Raw genomic sequence first — 18,760 nt, 5'->3', positions numbered from 1 at the left:
TTAAAACATTGCTGAGATTTTAAAAGAATGTTGATCAAAAGGGGACAACAGACCCCCACTTTAAACTAATCACTGCCAGTTGTAAAGGTCTCCTCACAAAGAAGTCAGAATCCATTATCTTTACTTTGGCTAAAATTATTTACCCTTAAATAAAGGCATGTGGACCATAGAATATTTGGATTAGGACATATTTTCCTATAGCTCTTTCCTTACACATTATCAGCGTTTATTTATCGAGTACCAATTATGTATAAGACACTGTAAATCAAGTCGAGAGTTGAAGATAAATCTAAAGATGATTTAATAAGTCAGATATAAGTTCATTCACTGTCTTAGAAGATTAAATTTCAGGGCATGTGAGATTTGGCATGATTCTACTCTGCCTATGTATTTTGCCTTTTAGCTAAGGGAGTATAAAAACTCAGGTTGAAGAAGTTTAAAGTGCTTTAAAATTGCCCCTTTAGTTAAAGGCAATGCATTTCAAATAGCGAATCAACTGTTAAAAATGATAAGTTCAAATCAAAAGAGGAAGCACCTTCATATTCAGTGATAAAATAATGATGAATGACTTGGACGGTATTTTTTATTTAAAACTTGTGATATCATAAGTGGGTTGTAATTGTCAGGGTCTCAATGACACCATTTTATGAGGTGCTCCTCTTTGTAAACAGCAAACACTTAAGCAAAATTGGGAAGAGGCAGAGCTTGGGTGTCAAGTGTCTCCATGTCCCTTTTGGTTCCCCCTTTCTGCAGTCCTCCACCCATTATGGTTTCCAATAGCTTCTTGGTGCTCAACTGATTGAATTAATTGTCCCATAACTGTTAAATTGTCAGGCTCTATACTGAGGGTGTTGCAGTCACCATTTTATTTAATCCTCACCACAACCCACTGAGTTAGGCACCTTTATCACTATTTACCGAGAAATTTCAGCTCAGCGAGGTTGCGCAAGTGCTCAAGGTCTAGCAGCCAAGGGGAGCTGTTGCCTTACCACTGTCCGATGTCCCCACCGGGTCAACAGTGAAATGCCTCACAGGTGGTTTCCATTCCTGTTGTATTCCCATAGCCCTTGGCCAAATGTGTTCTCACTCTGTCCCAACTGATTAGGAAAACAACTCGTGTGTGAGTTACGTGGCATGTGAATTGCACTGCCCAGCAGTGGTTTTGGAATTAGCTCTTGGGGAGTATCACTGGCCACCTCATCATTTTCCTACTCTTCCCTAAAGCCATTAGGAGCTTATGCTCTCCCTGCCCAGGCTTCTCTTCCAGACCAGCAGAGCTGTGCCGTGGGGTCAGCACAGAATCGGGGCCAGTGAAATAAATTGTCATCAAATAATTAAGGCCTGTCCACTGCTGTTGTAAAACTTCACTGACAGTAAAGTGGAATCTTGTAATCAACTTCCTAATAAATAGGACTGAAGGACTCACTGTTGGCTCGGGGCCTGTTTGCCTTCCTGTAGAAATTGTTTTGCTGCTGTCTGTTAACCTGAATGCAAGTTAATCTCACAGACAGATCATCCTTTGTTGCTCATGTTTTAGTTTTTCCAAATTTCGATACCTGTGATCCCATATGGCTTTGCTGCTTTTACAGAATGCTCATTCTGGATCTTCTTTTGCCAGCACCTTCAGTTTTGGGGATGAGATATCTGCGTGAGAATCACCTTATTCTTAAGAAAGATCATGGAGGCTTAATAATGGAGAATGGGAGCACCATCTGATACCAGTACTCTAGATATTTCAAAGTTGAAGGTGTTTTAGACTGGGGCAGATGCTTAACTTTTATTTCGATTCTGTTCATTTATCTGGGATGAGATCTGAATTGGCAGTTTGGCTTTTACTGCCTGCAGGTCTCCTTAAATAATAAAGACATCAAGTTGGGAACTAACCTCCGATCTGTGCCTTGTGGTTTATTTGGTCAAAGAGTGTTGTAGGGCAGGGTGTATGCATTTAATTGAATTGTGGGGAATGCCTCTTTATTTTGGTTCTATCATCCATGTCTGAGGTAACACACATGGCCCCACCTCTCGACTGTGACTGCCACATATCAAAGTAAGCTGCATTCATTGTTTAAAGAGATAGAAATGAATTGGTTCACAGTTTCTGTCCTCTTTTACCTAATTCAAGTGCCTCAGTCTCTGATCCTTTCACCTGGGCTTGGAGCCTCAATCAGGTAAAAAGAATAACAAAGTGGGGGTCTTTTAGGAATTCTAGCTATTGTTATCTTCGCCAGTGTCTTTGCAGGTATCCAGATCTTCTGGTTTTTCAGGAGCCCCCAAGGCAGAAATTTCTCATTCTTCTCTAGTTAACTCTTGTATAACCTTTTCTCCCAGAAAATTTTTCTTCGTATTTCAGTTTAAAACTGTTTCTGCAAGTTAAGTCCATTTACCCTACAGAGATGGAGAACAGATGGCTTATTGTACAGCCTTCCTTATAAGCCCTCCAGTTAAGCCCTCGTATTATTCTTGTATATAAGTTAAATAGCACATTTCCCTTTCCTTTTAGGTTCTTTACTCCCTTGCTACTCAAGGCATGGTCCAAGGGCCAGCAGCATTGGATCACTCAGGGAGCTGGTTAGAAATGCCCACCCCAGAACTAATGCATCAGAATTTGCATTTTAACAAGAGCCCCAGGAGATTGTAAGCACATTAAAGTTTGGGAAGCAGTGCTTTATTCTGTCCTTCCATAAACTGGTTATTTTCTCTGCACTGTTCTGTAGTACTGACAGTGGAGAACAAAGCTAGACATGGTACTTAAGAATGGCCTGGGTATTACTAAGCACAGTGGAAAGGTTTCTAGCAAGTATTTCTGTATCTCAGATTCTTGTTAATTTAACACCTACAATGTTAAAATGTGTATTCTTCATTTGCAATAAATCTGTAGTCTTTTGAGACTTGTCTTTTTTTTTTTTTTTTTTTTTTTGCTATAAATTTACCCCTTTCACCTGTAGAAATCCCCGTTTTCTACTTGACTGATTTGGCTGTTAGGAATATTCCTTTGCACGTATTTGTGTTGCATATCACCCCGCTTTTCTCTTCTTTTAGGATCATTTTGCTTTACTAAATAGTTGGGCTATTGAGACTTGAATGGCTCATGGGGTGATTAGAAAGCTCACTGCTTTGGTAGTGAGGGGACCCCAAATTCCATCTCGGTGCCACTACCAACCAGTTTCATGAGCTCAGTTCTAACTCTAAACAATACCACAGAATCCAGGAAGTCCCCATAATACCTGGCCTGGGACTGCTGTGATTGTCCCATTCATTCATGAATCCATGAACCCTTTGTACAGTGACTTGGTTATCCAGTTGAGGTCACCTGTAGTCATAGGAATTGGGCATCCAAAATTAAAATCATTGTCATCCAGATGCTCATTTCGGTTGGTCATTGTACCAGCCTCCCTTCCCACTTTATAGAACTGTTAGTTGATGAAAACTTGCTAAGGTGAATTTTTGTTAAGTTCTTCTATTTCTTGGGTCCAACTCTAGAAGAAATGCTAGTAAACCACTATAGAGGTCAGAGGTGGGGGGAGAAGGACACGAGGTGAAGGGTCCCAGCCTGTTCGCTTATCTCAGATTGTTCTCAAGTCTTCTTCCTTTGGACCTTCTCTAGCTGTTCCTCAGAGGTTGGAAATTAGCAAGGGTCTGATTGCCCCCCCATCCTGATACCCTGGGAAGTCCTCTTTGTTTCTACTGGAAATTCTCTGGGGAAGATCTGAGAAGAAATGATGTGGAGCAAGTCAGTGGCTGTGTCCAGGGCCCTGTTGGGGGCTGCTGATGGTTGGGAGTGAGGAGGGCTTGGAATGGGAGGATAGGAAGAAAGAGGAGCTTCTCTGGTGCTTAAGGCTTGGTGTGGAAGTTTTCCTGGTCACAACTCTCGCTTATATAGTTACTGAAGAAAAATGTGGAGAAATAATAGCTAAGGCTACTGTCCATTTTTGACATGGTTTTAACAGAAAAAAAAATTTTGGCATTCTTTGAGCAGAGTTAAGCAAAGCTCATCAGAGGGCTGTTTTGTTTTGTTTTTCTTTTTTTAATGCAAGTTTATTGAGATATATTCATTCATACACCATATAATCTATCCGAAGTACACAATCAGTGGCTCAGAGTATCATCATACAGTTGTACATTCATCACCATAATCAATTTTAGAACATTTTCATTACTCCAAATGAAGTTAAAAATAAAAAAGAACACACATACTCCTTATCCTCACTATTATTTATATATTCTTTTGTCTTTATTACTCATCTGAGAGTGCTGTTAATTAAGTGTTACTTATAGCCTGTCACTGTACAGTAGTAATGGTGGAATTATGTGGTTCAGTTTTATTTTGAAGGAGTTTTGTCAGCATCTCAGGCTAGAAAGCATACTTCATGACCACAACACCTCCTGTGGTTACATTTAGGGGGGATTTGTTCTTATTACCAGTACCTTAGGGTTCAGTTTTTAAAACTATGTATTTAACCCCCTGGAAATCAGTTTACTTTTTCTGTTCATTCATTGTCTAAGTTTTAGAACTTTGAGCTCCATGCACTCATTGATGACAGTATATGGGCTCATCTGCCACCCCCCACTATTTTTCATAAAGTTTAAGTTTAGGGAAAACAGACCTAAAGTGTCTTCCTAGGGACACATGCTATACGTAGAAAAGGCAAAAGGCAACTGGAATTTTATATCTCAGTCTTGAATTTTGAATGTTTTTTTTTTTTTTTTTTTTTTTGTAATAAACCATCTTCCAAGTGGGTATTTATTTCACACAGTGAAAAAGAAACAGTATATTGATTTAGGAGCAGCCTCTTGGAGAGGAACATTATTAGATTTAGTTTTAAAAGTCAACTAATTCTGGAACAGAGTTGCATAATCCTTATTATTATGTTTTGTTCTCAAATATTGAGGTCAATTCGCCTGACCAACAGTAACAAGTTACATATGGGAAGTGTCTTCTTCTTGTTCACAATATCCTTCTCTCATGTTATCTCACTGAATTTTGCAAATGATCACAGGTGTTAGGTATTCTCTCCATTTTATTAAATTGTGGAGGCAAAGTGTGGTCAAATGACTTGTCCAGGATCATACGGAAAATTCTGGCTCAGCTGCACGAAGATACAGACCTGGGCACTAGAAGGTGGGTTTCCTGGTGGGCTGATCACTTGTTCGTGCTCAGAACAGATGGGGCAGCATGACACCCTGCTGGGCTTCTCCAGACCCCGGTGCCTTGGCGTACCATAACACCTGTCCACCCCCCCTTCAGTCATTGCTTCGCTATAGCATTACAGCCAGAAGGTTCCTGGTTTCCTCTGGAGGAGGGACATGTGAAAACATGGGCTTAAACTCGCTAATCAGATTAACTAGCTGTCCTCTAGCAAGAAGGTTGTGAGGGAATGAGACTCTGCAGAGATGTTTCAATCAACCGTAATAAATTGGGAAAGAGCCAGGAGCACAGGGAGGCACCCATTGGGAAACAGAAGCCATGTTGTGGCAGTCCCAGAAATGATAGAAGGCCGCAGAACAGAAACAGCAAACATGAATGCCGCTTCCCTCACACTCCTACCTAGAGTTGGTGTGGATACCCCAAAACAATTGACAGGTTGTGTTTGGTGGCCTCCTCCTCAGTTCCAGAAGGCAATAGTGATACAACCTTGGCACTGTTGACATTTGGGGTCAGATAATTTTTGCTGCGGGGGCTGTCCTGTGTATTGTAGGATGTTTGGGAGCATCCCTGGCTTATACCCACTGGTTGCCAGTAGCATCTCCCCTGCATCCACACCCCCAGCTGTGACAGCCAAAAATATTTCCAGACATTGCCAAATGTCCCTGGAGTAGAGGGTGGGGGGTGGGCAGAATTCCTTGCACCCACCCCAATGGAGGACCACTGTTGTAGAGATACAGTGAAATTCTTGGAGGCCAGAAGGTCCCTGCAAAAAGTAGGTTTACTCTAATGAGCATGTTGCAGCTGAAGCCACGATGACCCCTGGCCAGCATTCCAGCACCTGAAGGTCACCTTCACAAACCCCATTTATCTCCCTTGGGACTGTCTTCCCCTCGGAGTCACTGGCAAATATTTCTTAGCCAGGATACCTTAGTTAAGATTTGTCACCAGCTCTTAACTAAGAGTTGGAGCAGCTGTCCCCAGGATGCTTCTAGTTTAGCCAGACAATCAACTCAGCACCACAATAACACAATGCAATTTAATTCCAAAGGCTGTTAAGGGAACTTTTAAGCAAATGCCATTCTCCAAATTAAAAAGAAAAAGGCTGAAATGGCAGACAATGGAGAAAACAGAGAGGAACACGAACAAAGTGGAAGTAAGACAGGAAAGGGGAAAGCAAAGAACTAGGAGCTTCGGGGTCAGCGGGTGAAAAGGCCAACCCCTCTTGTGAGCTAGGAGAATGTTGACTTCTATGAGACAAAAAAGAAGTGTTTGCAGTAAATGAGAAATCTGCACCATTGTCTCTTTCAAAGACCTTAGAAATACAGTGTGTACATTATCAATTATTTCAGATCATCTTTAAAATTTTTATCCCTTCCTCTTTCAGCTGCTGACAATTAGATGTGCATCTGACAGCAATTTCGGTTTTCTTCAAGTTACCTGGGCAGTTTTGACTGCCTGTGTCACTCTCCTGTTCAGTGTCTTCAGATGAGAGACTGGAGGGAAAAATTCAGAAACAAAAGCCACCCAATTCCTCCCCCAACAATTATAAACAGGCTTTAGAACCTGGAAATAGTTCTTGAGAAACTCACTGAACATCCATATAAGCCTATTGAGAATTCTTAAATCCTTTCGTGTAGCATTTGAAAGTCTCTTTAGCTGACTCAGAAAGGATGGGATTCATGCTTCTAATTTCTTCTGGTAAAGCAACAGGAGTGGCCTTTTGATGGTGTTCCTGTAGATAGCAATAGTTTAGGATCCGTTCAAATATAAGCTGGTGGTATCTGTCTTAATATTTAACATATCAACTCCTGCTGTTCTCTATGTGGGTAGGCAGGTCTTTGTGTAAAATTGTTCAGGGTCGTTTTTCAGCTTTCATACCGTGACCTATACCATTTTTTTGTTGTTGTTCTGGCATTTTCCCATGCCACTTCCCCGCTGAAATAACTTTGCTCTCTTCCTCAAACATGTACTAATCTTCTTAGCTTCAGCTCCAGTCCTTGGCTCCCGTCTGGTCTTTGGATGCACTCTTGCTTGCTAGTTCCACCTCTGCTTTTTGGAATGTGGTGTTTTCAGGTATCAGGAGAAGATGTGAGATCCAAGGAGTTCTAGTTCTTCCCAATGGTAATAGTTGCAATAAGAACTAATGTTTGAGTGCTTATTATTATATACAGTGATGATAAGAACTTTTCATGGATTATCTCATTTAATCTTAATGAAGACACTAGGAAGTAGGTACTATTATTCCCTCATAACAGATGAAAACATTGGGATTTGGGCAGGTGAATAACTTGCCCACAGTCACAGAGAAAAAGAACAAGCGAAGAGATCGTGTAAGTTGTGTAGGTCTCTTTTTTAAAATTTAGTTTGGAAGTAAGTTTTGAATTAAACATAATTGATGTCTTTAAAAAGCCTAACAGGCAGTGTAATAGTTCCCCCTTCATTCTCAAAATAGCCCCTTTTTGGTTGAATTTCCTAAATTACATTTTTAGAATTCAAAATTGCATCCAGGTTACTCACTTTTCACTCAGGTAGTGGCAACTCAAGGGAAACACACATTTATTGTGTTACTTTATTGCAAGCAACAGTTATAGCTTATCTTTGACATAATCCAATTAAATATGGGAGCCACCCATGACCTTCGGTGGTCTAAGATGACTGGTACATTTTTCCATACTCCTTAACATTGAATTTTATTTAAGAATCACTCTCCTAGCTCAGAAATCTTGATGACTTGTATTTCTTTAGTAAGAATTCTTAAGGCAAAATGAATGAGAATTGTAGGTTGAATGCATTTGAAATATGAGCCATATACTTACATATTTGTGACCAGTTTCAATTGAAAGAACATTCTTTCATTATTTAGACCACCTTTTTCTCTTTAAAGAACAGTTCACTTAACTTCAAAGAATCCTGGATTAAATTCTTCCCAACATTTTTCCTTGGTATTCTCCTAAAGTCACGAAGGAAAACAAAGCCTAAAAGCCCTTTGCTTGTGATTTAAAGTGACGGTTTCCAGGAGATGTTAATCAGATGCCTGTAGCAGGAAAAGTCTTCCACTGAGTTTGACCTTAACAGGAACCATGGCTCTGTCATCTGTTAAACCAGTTTAAGAGCAAGAAACTTAAGGGGGAGGCAATCAGGGCCACACAGCTGGGGTACCTCGTGGTTTCTTTTAAAGATGCTTGTTTAGTTCAGTACATTTTTCCGGCATTACCAAATTCTTCCATAAAGTCAACCACAACCCATATTATCGGGGACTCCGGCTGAAACTTGTGGTGAGTAGGAAATAGATTAAACACAGGTTTTCCCTTTTCTCTGGCTGCCAAAAGTGATGTCAGTGACATTAATGATCCTTACCTCAGCCTGCTGCAGACGTGGGACCAGCTCTGCAAACGCGTGTTCCACTCCCCGTTTATGTGCTAGCGTGGAAAAACTGGCAATGGTTGATAAGAAACAATGGTTGCTCCAAAGTAAAAGCAGGCACTTGCTTTCTTGAAGCAATTTATGATAAGACTCCAGGGAGAGAGCTTAGAATGTGAAATCCATTTAGTGTTTAATAGAGAAAATATAAAGGTATTGGGAATAGATCTGGTCGATTCCCATTGGCCTAAATACAGATATGGGTTTACAAACACTTTTTTACTATCTCTACACCACATTGTAAACTTAGCTGTGATTTTCATTTATGTCTACTGGTTTGTATCAAAGCCAGACTTATAAAACCTATATCCTGCATTTCTGAACACTACACAAAAAAACGGATGTGAAATTACAATATAAACGCAGAATTGAATGTAATTCCTATGAGAGAGAATGTACTGCAGAAATAGCTCCCATGAAAGCAGAAGAAAGACTGACTTTTATGACTTCCTTACTCAGGTAGGGAAGATTATATCATGTTACTTTAATGTCTTGCATAACAGGTTTGTTTTGGTTGAACTCGGTTAAAATTAAAGCTTCCTGTCCCACAGTTCAGAACTCAAAATGTAGAAGGATTGTTTTTCTGAGTTCTTCTACCATGACTCTGTCATATATCTATTATGGGGACATATTATAATATGGGTAGAAAGGAGATTTGGGACATTTTGACTTACATTTTATTGGGGGGGGTGGCTGCTATGCCTTTGACACCATTTTCTTTATCTTTGACTTATCTGCATCCTCCATGTTAATAAAAAGAATGGGAAATAACCAAAGTGATTATACTTTGGCTTAAAAGATTTCTAAATGTTTATTCAATTTCCTTATTATATCATTAACAGAATGCTTTTAATGATAGAGAACAATGTTTTCTTTTCTCTTGTTTTTGAAGTCTGTTTTCTCTATAACTCCCTAGCCATCTTTGAAAGTTTCCAGAGCCCCCGTCTGCCTTTTGTGGTCGCCCCTCCGGCCACTCCTGCTCGCCTTGCCTTTTCATAATACACGTGCCTTTCTTCGCTGGTGGTCTCCTGAAGTCACCAGCCATGCCAGAAGGGCCTTCGTTGGGACAAAAGGGGAACTGGAGCGAGATGGCCTCTCAACATGCTGGCAGCGCTGCCTGAATTTTCTTCCTTGGCAACCCAGCGCCCTCGAGCGTCTGGCCAGCGACCTTGTTATTTTCACCAGCCCTCTCCCGTGTGACTTGCACCCGGCATAAGTGCTCTTTAAGCAGCTCCATTCAAGCACTGGCTCAGCAGGGTGGTTATCCTTTGCCATTCAAGACCACAAAACCGAGTCTTCCCAGCCCACTTCTGGCCTATTTTTAAAGATTTTGGTTTCCTTTCTTTAGCTAACATGGCTTTCTCCTTTCAAGTTGAAGTAACAAACATCTTGGTCTTTTCTCTAATTTTAGTTCAATCCTAACTTGAATTTTTTGGGAGGGAGAGTGATTATGGAAGGGGTGGACTATGGACACTGAAAATACTTTTTTTCACCACTTAAGTTTGTCCTTTCCCAAAGTCCTCCGTTTGCCCTTACACCTTCCAGCTGTATCTTTCAAAGAGAGAGATTCTTTTTGAGTGTCCCAAACTTGAGGCTCTCTGGATTTAACTTTTCTTTACTTTTCGCTTGAGTGGTTACCATATCTAACAGCTGGGCTGAGCTATTGCTGCTTCATCCTAGATGCTTCCATCTAACCCCGATGGTAGATCCAGACTTTAAACCAGGAAATTCCTTTATTAAGGATTTTACAGTTTATCAGATGAATCGGTAGTCTCATTTTTTCCATCTCATATTTTATAGTGTGAGTGTTAAAATGAGAAACAGCTATGTACTACCAGAACTATAAAGGTATTTGATACAGATGACTTTTTTTTTTTTTTTTACTGAGCCCTTTTACCAAATTTGTGTATGCTTACAGAGTACTTTCACAGTGTTTTATGAAGGGCTATACTGTGCAAGCATTCTAAATTAGTGCTCTTAATTAGTGCTCTTAATGAGCGTTGACATCATTAACTAATTGCATCTGCGTAAAGAAGTATTCCTTTATCTCTGAAATGGGAATGAGGTCAAGAGGACCTGAAGAACGGAATTGGGATTGGTGGTTGTGGTAGTAGTGGTGTGTGGTTGACTGTCGTTGGGCGAAATAGGAAATCGACAGGCCTGATACATAGGGGGGTGTCACAGCCCGGAAGTCACCACCTTTATAAGATACTGGGCTACCCCTCCCCCGCTTCTCTGCCCTCAAGCCTTTCCACCTTTTCCTCCTCTACTCCTAGTCCAAGGAAATCTTTTTTCTCCTCTCAGGGGAATCCTTCTCCCCTCATGGTTCTTCCAAATATTTTGCCTGTGCCCTTCCCTTAAAGATCCTTGCTTAAAGCCAGGAAGCCTGAGGCTTTTTCTACTTTCAGAATGACACCATGCTTCTCTTCAAATGCAGTGGATTAGAAGGATGGGAAAAGGGATGGTATAACAGGGAGGTTGAAAAAATTGGTCAGCATTTAAAGCACAGGTGGATGAGAAAATGTTACTTTCTGGCTAGGTTGTAGTATATAACGGTAGCTGAGCAACTTATAATATTGTACTCCTATTTCCTTGGCAAAATTAGAAGCTACTAGTTAACAACAGATACTTATTATTATGTTGTGCTTTACTGAAAAAAATTGGCAGGAAATTTCAAGACATAAAACAAGATAAAAACTTTTAGTCTATGGTTTTGACTAAGAATGCATTCCGGACATGGTACCCTTCTTCCCGTTGTACGTAAATGATAATTTTACAGTGTTCTGCTGCTTTCAGAGTAAAGTCCAGTGAGTAGGCTGAAAGGATGTGAAAGGAAGCACAAGGCTTGTCTCTGTTTTGCAGCTCCAGGAGGCATACTTTAAGTAGGTATTGTCTGGAAGATGTAAACTCCTATGTAGATGTCAAAACACAGTAATCCATAGGTTTCTAGTACGTTGCTCATGTGTTGACTTATTTGATAATTCTTTAAAAAGTACATGTTTTATTACTGGCAACAGCATGAGGTGGGTTTTATCTTACAAGAAGATGCACGAGAAGAGGAATAGTAGGTACTGATGTGGCGAAGAAATTTTGTCAAAATGTCATTTCCTGCCACTAAATCTCATGACAGGTACATTATAATTCCGGGTGCAGAAGTTATTCCCCAATGATGTCAACTGGAGAGAATATATCACAGGAATATCACTCTATGTGACATTTGTACAGCGCCTTCTCCAAGGAAACATTTTGCTTTTTTGTTTCCGGTGTATGCATGTTACAAATGACTTTTTGCATTTGTAAAACATCATAGCAATAGTTGCCGCATATGGTTGGTGGGAACCAGTCGGGTTTATATAGATAAAGTGCCTTAAACTCATGTCTTCGTTACTCAGTGCTTATTATGGTCTTTATTATTGTATTTGTGTTTGTCCCTCAATGATGTGTATTGAATTGAATAACTGCAGAACTCTAGTGTGGTTACTGTTGTTGTTGTTTTTTATACATATTTTAAACAGGTTACAAAAATGTATATATTCATGTTTGTATTTCTTCAAGTGAGTTGCTTTATTCAAGTTCAGCTGTTCTTGACTGCAAGTATGTAGATGCAGGCATATAGACAGATGAACTTAAAAGTCCAATTAAGTGTGTATGTGGAGATGTCTATAAAGTCATGAGACTTTTTTTTCCAAAATAAATAAATAAATAAAACTCATCAGTGCGACTACCAGGAACGACTGTGTTTTTGGAACTTCACTTTTGGAGTTCTTTGACCTTAGATAATACCTCGCTGGGAACCATTAGGCAGCTTAATCAGCCCCTTTCTTCACCATATTTGGCTCTAAAAGCTTTTTGGCTGTCTCCAAAGATCAAATGTGCCCTCAGAGGGCCAGGACTGGCTGCTATAAAGACCATTCAAAGGAATATGCCCAAGGCCGAGAAGGCGGTTGCAAAAAAGAAATGGGAACTTGAGAAGGCATTCCAAAAATGCCCCAACAATGGCTGCATGATGGGAATAAGTATGCAGCTCCCAAGGTGGCTGCTTTGAAGGGCAGTTCCCACTGAGGATGTCTGTTAAAAATCTATGTCATTTCTTATAGCTAAGCTTTATGTACATACACACTTCACATACCCTTGTACAAAGACAAACAGAATTGGACTTCACTTTTCCTTTAAAAATTTCCAGGCTTCTATTACTTGTTTTTTTGCCTCCTGCTCCCATCCCTTCCCTGTGAACATTTCCTCCCACGTTTTTATAACTCCTAGGTAGATGTGGCACCAATAGGTAGCTTTTGTAGCTGTGACATGTGTTGATCAGGGTTTATGACAAAGGGCTTTTAAAAGTCATGTGTTAAGAATGTGGAGAGAAGGTACACGATGGAATTGATATTTCCCTTTATTTCCTGTTCTTTGAGCATACTTGTGGAAAATTACAGAGAGGGTTTCGGAATAGCCCCAAGTGATAGGTTTCAGTACATGGTGCAGCCATATTTTTTTCCTCCTTGCAGGGCCCCCAATCCCTGCCCTTGTGCCGCCATGCGGGTTGGCACATGTGATGATAAAACCGGGTACAGTTTGTTCCTGTGAGAAGCTGTTCGTTCAGCCCTTCTGGATGAGAGCCAGATGTGACGTGAAAAGCCTACCGTGTGCGCTTTGCTTTTCCCCCACTTTATATCAGGTGCTCTCTTTGTTTGTCTCAAGCTTTTTGATGAAGTCTGGCCTGACTGCCCAGTTCTAAACCCAGAGTCCTGCCGCTGAGTTAAGCTGTATCTAGATACTCTGGAAGGCACATTCTGATAGCCTGCATTATGAATTCAGGAGAAAGTTGAAAGTAAATAAGAGATCTGTGAGAGCCTTCTCTGGGAAGTTTCACAGCATACCACACAGCCGTTGAAAGGATGCACTTTCCTTTCGCTTGATGATGCCACACAAAGTAAATCTGTTTCTCTGGCAATTAAAGGGATAAGCCTGGAGTGTTTTTGTTTGTTTATTTGGTTGGTTGGTTGGTTGGTTGGTTTTACACTGGTGTCTCCATGTCCAATCTTTATTTGTAAGTAGACAAATAGACTGTTTACCTCTTGGAGAGGCAGAGTTAATATTTAAAAATAAACAGAAATCTCCTCATAAAACTAGAATCCTCATTTGGTGTAAACTTCAGTTTACACAAAAGGCATCACGTAAATAGCCAATGCTGACTGATCCCCACCATAATCTCCGGCAAGAGGGGAGAGAGAGAAAAAAGTTATATTGTTCACATTTCTATTGTGAGTTTCAGAATCCATCACTAAGCTCGTGAGCTGCTGGCAGCATCTTGATCATGTAACAAAGCATGTCCTTGGCATCCTCGTAATTAAAGACTTTTTAGCCTGTCATTCAAGGTTCTTCACCATCTACCCCAGGCTAACTTTGCAGATTTGATTTCTACCACCCTTCATCAGATGGATACCTGGTGACTCGATGAAGACAGACCCTTCACTTGGCCTGTCCATGGCTGTCTCCAATCCCTGGGCATGTTTTATAATGTGGCCTCGATAGGAAGTATGCTTTTCCCCCTCATTCACTCAGCTCATATTCTTTGAGTACCTGTTGTGTGCTAGGTCTTATGCTAAACTCTAGAGCTGCAGCACTGAAGCAACTTAGATATAATCCCTATTATATAATATATAATATTATATAAAATGTAATATAATTATAATCCCACACACCCAAATTATTCCCTGTCTTCTGAACCAAGCCGAGTGTGTCAGTGAGGTAGTTCCCTTAAATTCCTAGCTAGGATTCTCTCCCTCCTCTGAGAATCTAGCATTTTTATTCCCTGTGCATGGAACTTAACCTTTCCTACGTTGTATTATGTGTATGAAAAGAGCTTACCTTCAAGAGCTGCTAATTTCTAGAAGGCAGGGCATGTGACAGAATTCACCTTCATAGCCTTCATAGTACTGAATGCAACCATTTACTCATTCGACAAGTATGTGTTGATTACCACTGTGAGCCATTTACCGTGCAGGGCACTCTGTATATTCATATATAGAGATAACTTCCAAATACATGAAAAATAAGGGCCTCAGAAGGACTATTCAGTCTAATACTTGAGAGCCAAAGAGAGGCCTTATGAGGTTGGAAAAGGTATCTCCTCTTTGAAGTGGAATAGATAGGGTTCCTTTGAGGTCTTTCTCTTGAAGAGCTCCTGCCTAAATGATTAATTTGCATTAGACCTAAATTTGAATCACTTTCTTGCTCTTTTATTTGCTGATTAACTAGGTCTGTTTTTTGTGGATCTCTATTTGCATCCCAAATTCTTATGGCGAACAATTTCACATTTAAAAAATTATTTCAGATTATGTAGTTAAGCACTGCACTTCAAATTCTAAAATCTGCTGTTGAATTTTAACCAACAGAAGGTCAAGCCTAGGCTGACTGCAACCTGTTTGCCATATTTTGCAGTAGTTTGCTCAGTAGCTGCAATGTACATGGTTGCTTCAGTTATAAGAACATCAAATTATTTTGTTTTTTTTTTGCATAGCTAAACATCCGAAATGTCCAGAACACATTGATGTGTTTACGGATTTAATATTGACCACTTGTATTTCATGATTGTTTTAGACTCTTGCATTGAAAAAGAAAAAGGTTAAAGAGAGCTTGTTGATTTTCTTTAGGTACATAGCACTGTTCGTGCCTGTAACCAGTTTATCTGGCACAAACTTGTTTTAAAGTAGAGCCTTACATGAGTGATTGGAAGTACACTTTGAGATGCCCATGGTGATCACTTCTTTCTTTTTCCTTCTCAGAATGAAGACCTACATGACCTCAGCAAAACCTCCTTAAACTCATGGGTACCCAGACTCTAAATATTTCATGATTTACAACCAGGACCTCACATGCTCCCCTCCATAGATGGTACGATGCATCCGTTTCAGTTTGTTTACTTTATACAATCCTCAGGAGTTCTTTGACTGAACTGCACGTTCTCTATTGTGCCAAGCAAAAAAACACTGTGACACCGGAACAATGAGTCTGCATAAACTTCGTCTTCAACCTTAAGGACTTAGCTGGCTACAGTGAGCTGATGTGCCCACCATCACACCACGAGAGAATGGGTTTACTCTCCGTGCATTTGCAAGATATATTTCATCTGCTGCTGAAATTGTGTACGAAAAAGCATCGTTGTAAATTATTACATACAGAACTGTTGGGTGGAGAGAGTATTAAATATTTAACATAGGTTTTTGATTTATATGTGTAATTTTTTTAATTAAAATGTAACTTCTTTTCTTACGGAACATTTTTTTTTTTTTTTTTGGATGTGGAACTGAGGTATACAATGTTTTGTTGTAAAGAGTGGAGCAATGGCTTAAAACAAGGCTAAGAAGAGTAGAATAGGGTACAATCCTTGTTTTAAGATTGTAATTCAGAAAAATAATATAATAAGAATCATAGTGTCATAGATGGTTCTCAACTGTATAGTTATATATACTGATGCTATCTCCTGTAATATAATCCTGATGTTGAGATGAGTTCCTTACAAGAATTAATCTTAATTTTGTACTTTTCCTGTAAGACAATAGGCCATGTTAATTAAACTGAAGAAGGATGTATTCTACTGGGTATTCTCAAGTGTCAGCTTAAAATTGGCAATTGAGTGGAAGCAAAATTATAAGTAAAGGAAATCAAAGTCTTCCTTGTGTATACTGTAAAAAAGGAGACATGGGTGATCCCTTTAAATCAAAAGCTCTCTTTGGAATGAACAATGTGGGTGTTTGTAAATTCTGGAAATTTCTTTCTATTCATAATAAACTACATACTGTTGATCTTTTCTTCTCCCCCTTCTGTAAGCTTTCTGCACTATTCCCTCCATTTTTTTTTTCTGTGCACACATTCTGATACTTTATTTCCTGCATTATCTTGAAACAGATGGTAAAAACAAATTAGTGCTTGCTACCCAGAAATTAAAGTTCCGGAAAGTGTTTTTTTAATCTAAACAGGGCTGCATGTCACTTTCCTTAAGACCTTTATCTCATGTTTTCTGAGGACTTCCAGTGTTACCTTATTTAACTGGATATAATTGGCTCATTTGCCCTGGTGGGTACTGGCCTATTAGTGCTTAGTTAATAAAAGACAGTTTACAGAGAGCACATAAAAGCATAAATAACCTGCTATTGAAACATCTAGCCAGCAGTAAAAATGTTAATTCTTTTCAAGTTTGCAAAGTATACACATCTTGGAATTTTTCCATATGAAAATGGAAATGGCAGTGAACCTATTTGTGGATATTGTCTACAAAATTTTTTGCTTACAGAATTTTTCATCTTTTTACCAGGAACCTTCTTAATGGTTAAGTGAATTCATGCAGATATCAGGCTCCCTTGGCATCAGTGGAAACTCTCCATCAGGAATTTCCAACTCTACAGAGGGAAGGAGCAAAATTTTCTTTTTCTGAAGGGTTGTGCCCCCTGGGTCGAGGTGGGGCTACAAAGAAGGGGCTGGGCCTGGATTCCATTGCAGTGGCCAGTACTCCCAGATCACCAACATAGGGTCCCTGCTCTATTCAAAAGGGAGTGGAAATAAAAGGCTGAGTCCTGGGTTACTCTTCATTCAACCAGATGGCATGTACCTCACAGACTGCTATACAACATTCACTGTTGCAGATTTTAATCGTTTGCATGCTCATCAATATCTAAAATAAATAGGTCTGTAGTCATAAGAATCCATTGTTTTCAAAGAACTTGCTGAATTACATCGTTTCCTGTTAGAGAACACTACCAATTTGGAAAATCTGATACAAAAGGTTTTCTTTTCTCCTTTTTTGTAAAAAGGACTTTCTTGGTCAAACTAACTTTCATTTTTCAAGTATTCTGACAGTGTAGGAAGAAAGCAAGCTGCCTTGCTCTCTTCTATTGAGGACTCAAGTAGTTAAATCAATGAACAAAGTCACCTCAAACCATTTTCTTAGAAGGCTGGTTTTATTTCTCAAGGAACCTAAACTTTGAATATGTATTACCAAGATACCTCTATAGGTGGAATTATCAAAATATTTTGGGTGAGAACAGAAGTGAACAGACTGGAAAGTACATCTCTTGGTTTCTATTTCCCTATCACTTTATTGGGTCAAAGAGCAGAAAGGTATAAAGTTCTTATTTAAGATGCTTCTAGTGGGCCCTGAACTGGGTTTGATGGGGGTATCAAACTTTACTGATTTAAAACCAAAAGTTGTTGATACTCAAGGCAGGAACTCATGCTCTGCCTCCACAAAGGGTTTACTTTGAGCCACATCAGCTGCTAAGCCCTTGTGTTCAGTTTCTGTTGAGGAAAGTTGCCTTTCATCCATTTCAAAGTATTTGTAGGTCAACCAAGGACTTACAATAATGAGTTTCTGGTGCCCTCTGGATAACCTAGACGTTGTGGCTTTTTTTCATGAGACCAACCTTTAGCAGCATTCTTTCATAGAGACTTAGGCAGACTTTTAAAATTGTCCCTTGTGAAAAGAACAAACACGTTTCATGACTTCGATGATATCTTCCTTCTGGGCCAAAGAATGGGACTAGAACCAGCTAGAAGTGAAGAGAATCTATTAATGATCAGCCACATGAGTCAACAATGACAAATCAGTACTGATGTTACGTTTGTGGCCGTTTCTTGCTAACTTTCAAAGGTCAGGGACTCTTGACTAATCTAGATGGACTGAGAAAATGGAGTTACTAAAAATCATCTAGCCAGAAGTAGAAATTTTTAACCTCTTTTTCCCTCGCTTTTGTCTCCTAGCTGTCCTTTAAATTTGAGACATTCAAAGTCTTACGCTTAAGCCCTGTTTTATTCTGTCTTGTATCTTAAATGCTATATGCCATGTAGTTGGAAACTTTAATTTGATTTACTGTAGGTGGTTTAAAATGGGACTGGGGGAGTCATTATCCACTGACAATAAGAGCCATGGGAAATGGTACGGACGTGAAATGTTCTGACTGCTGGTAGCTGCCATCCCGCCCTCAGGCTCAGGCAGAATTGGCAGAGCTCTGGGTCAGCCCATCGCACAAGGAGACACTGAAACCAGAGGTACTGGGAGTTAAGACCTTCACCGGGGAGGGCCAGGACCGTTTGGAAGGCACGCAAAGGAAAATGGGTGGAAGCCAAACATGAAAACAGCTCATCAGCAGTGACTTGACGGAGTTAGTGCTCCAACAACACCATGAACGTTAGTTGACG

General features: G+C 39.8%; 1 protein-coding gene across 2 annotated transcripts in view; it reads left to right on the top strand.

Annotated features, from left to right (window-relative positions):
• IRS1 (insulin receptor substrate 1) overlaps positions 1 to 16,371 on the top strand; it is a 56,685-nt gene extending 40,314 nt beyond the window's left edge. For both annotated transcript variants that reach the window (XM_037848464.1, XM_037848465.1), the window contains exon 2: positions 15,352 to 16,371. The gene's annotated coding sequence lies outside the window, so the exon portion shown is untranslated. The remainder of the gene's footprint in view (positions 1 to 15,351) is intronic.
• The last annotated feature ends 2,389 nt before the right edge of the window (positions 16,372 to 18,760 follow it).

The sequence above is a fragment of the Choloepus didactylus genome, chromosome 9 (genome assembly GCF_015220235.1).
Source record: "Choloepus didactylus isolate mChoDid1 chromosome 9, mChoDid1.pri, whole genome shotgun sequence".
NCBI classification, from domain to species: Eukaryota; Metazoa; Chordata; class Mammalia; order Pilosa; family Megalonychidae; genus Choloepus; species Choloepus didactylus.
This window is presented reverse-complemented; position numbering and strand designations above follow the sequence as displayed.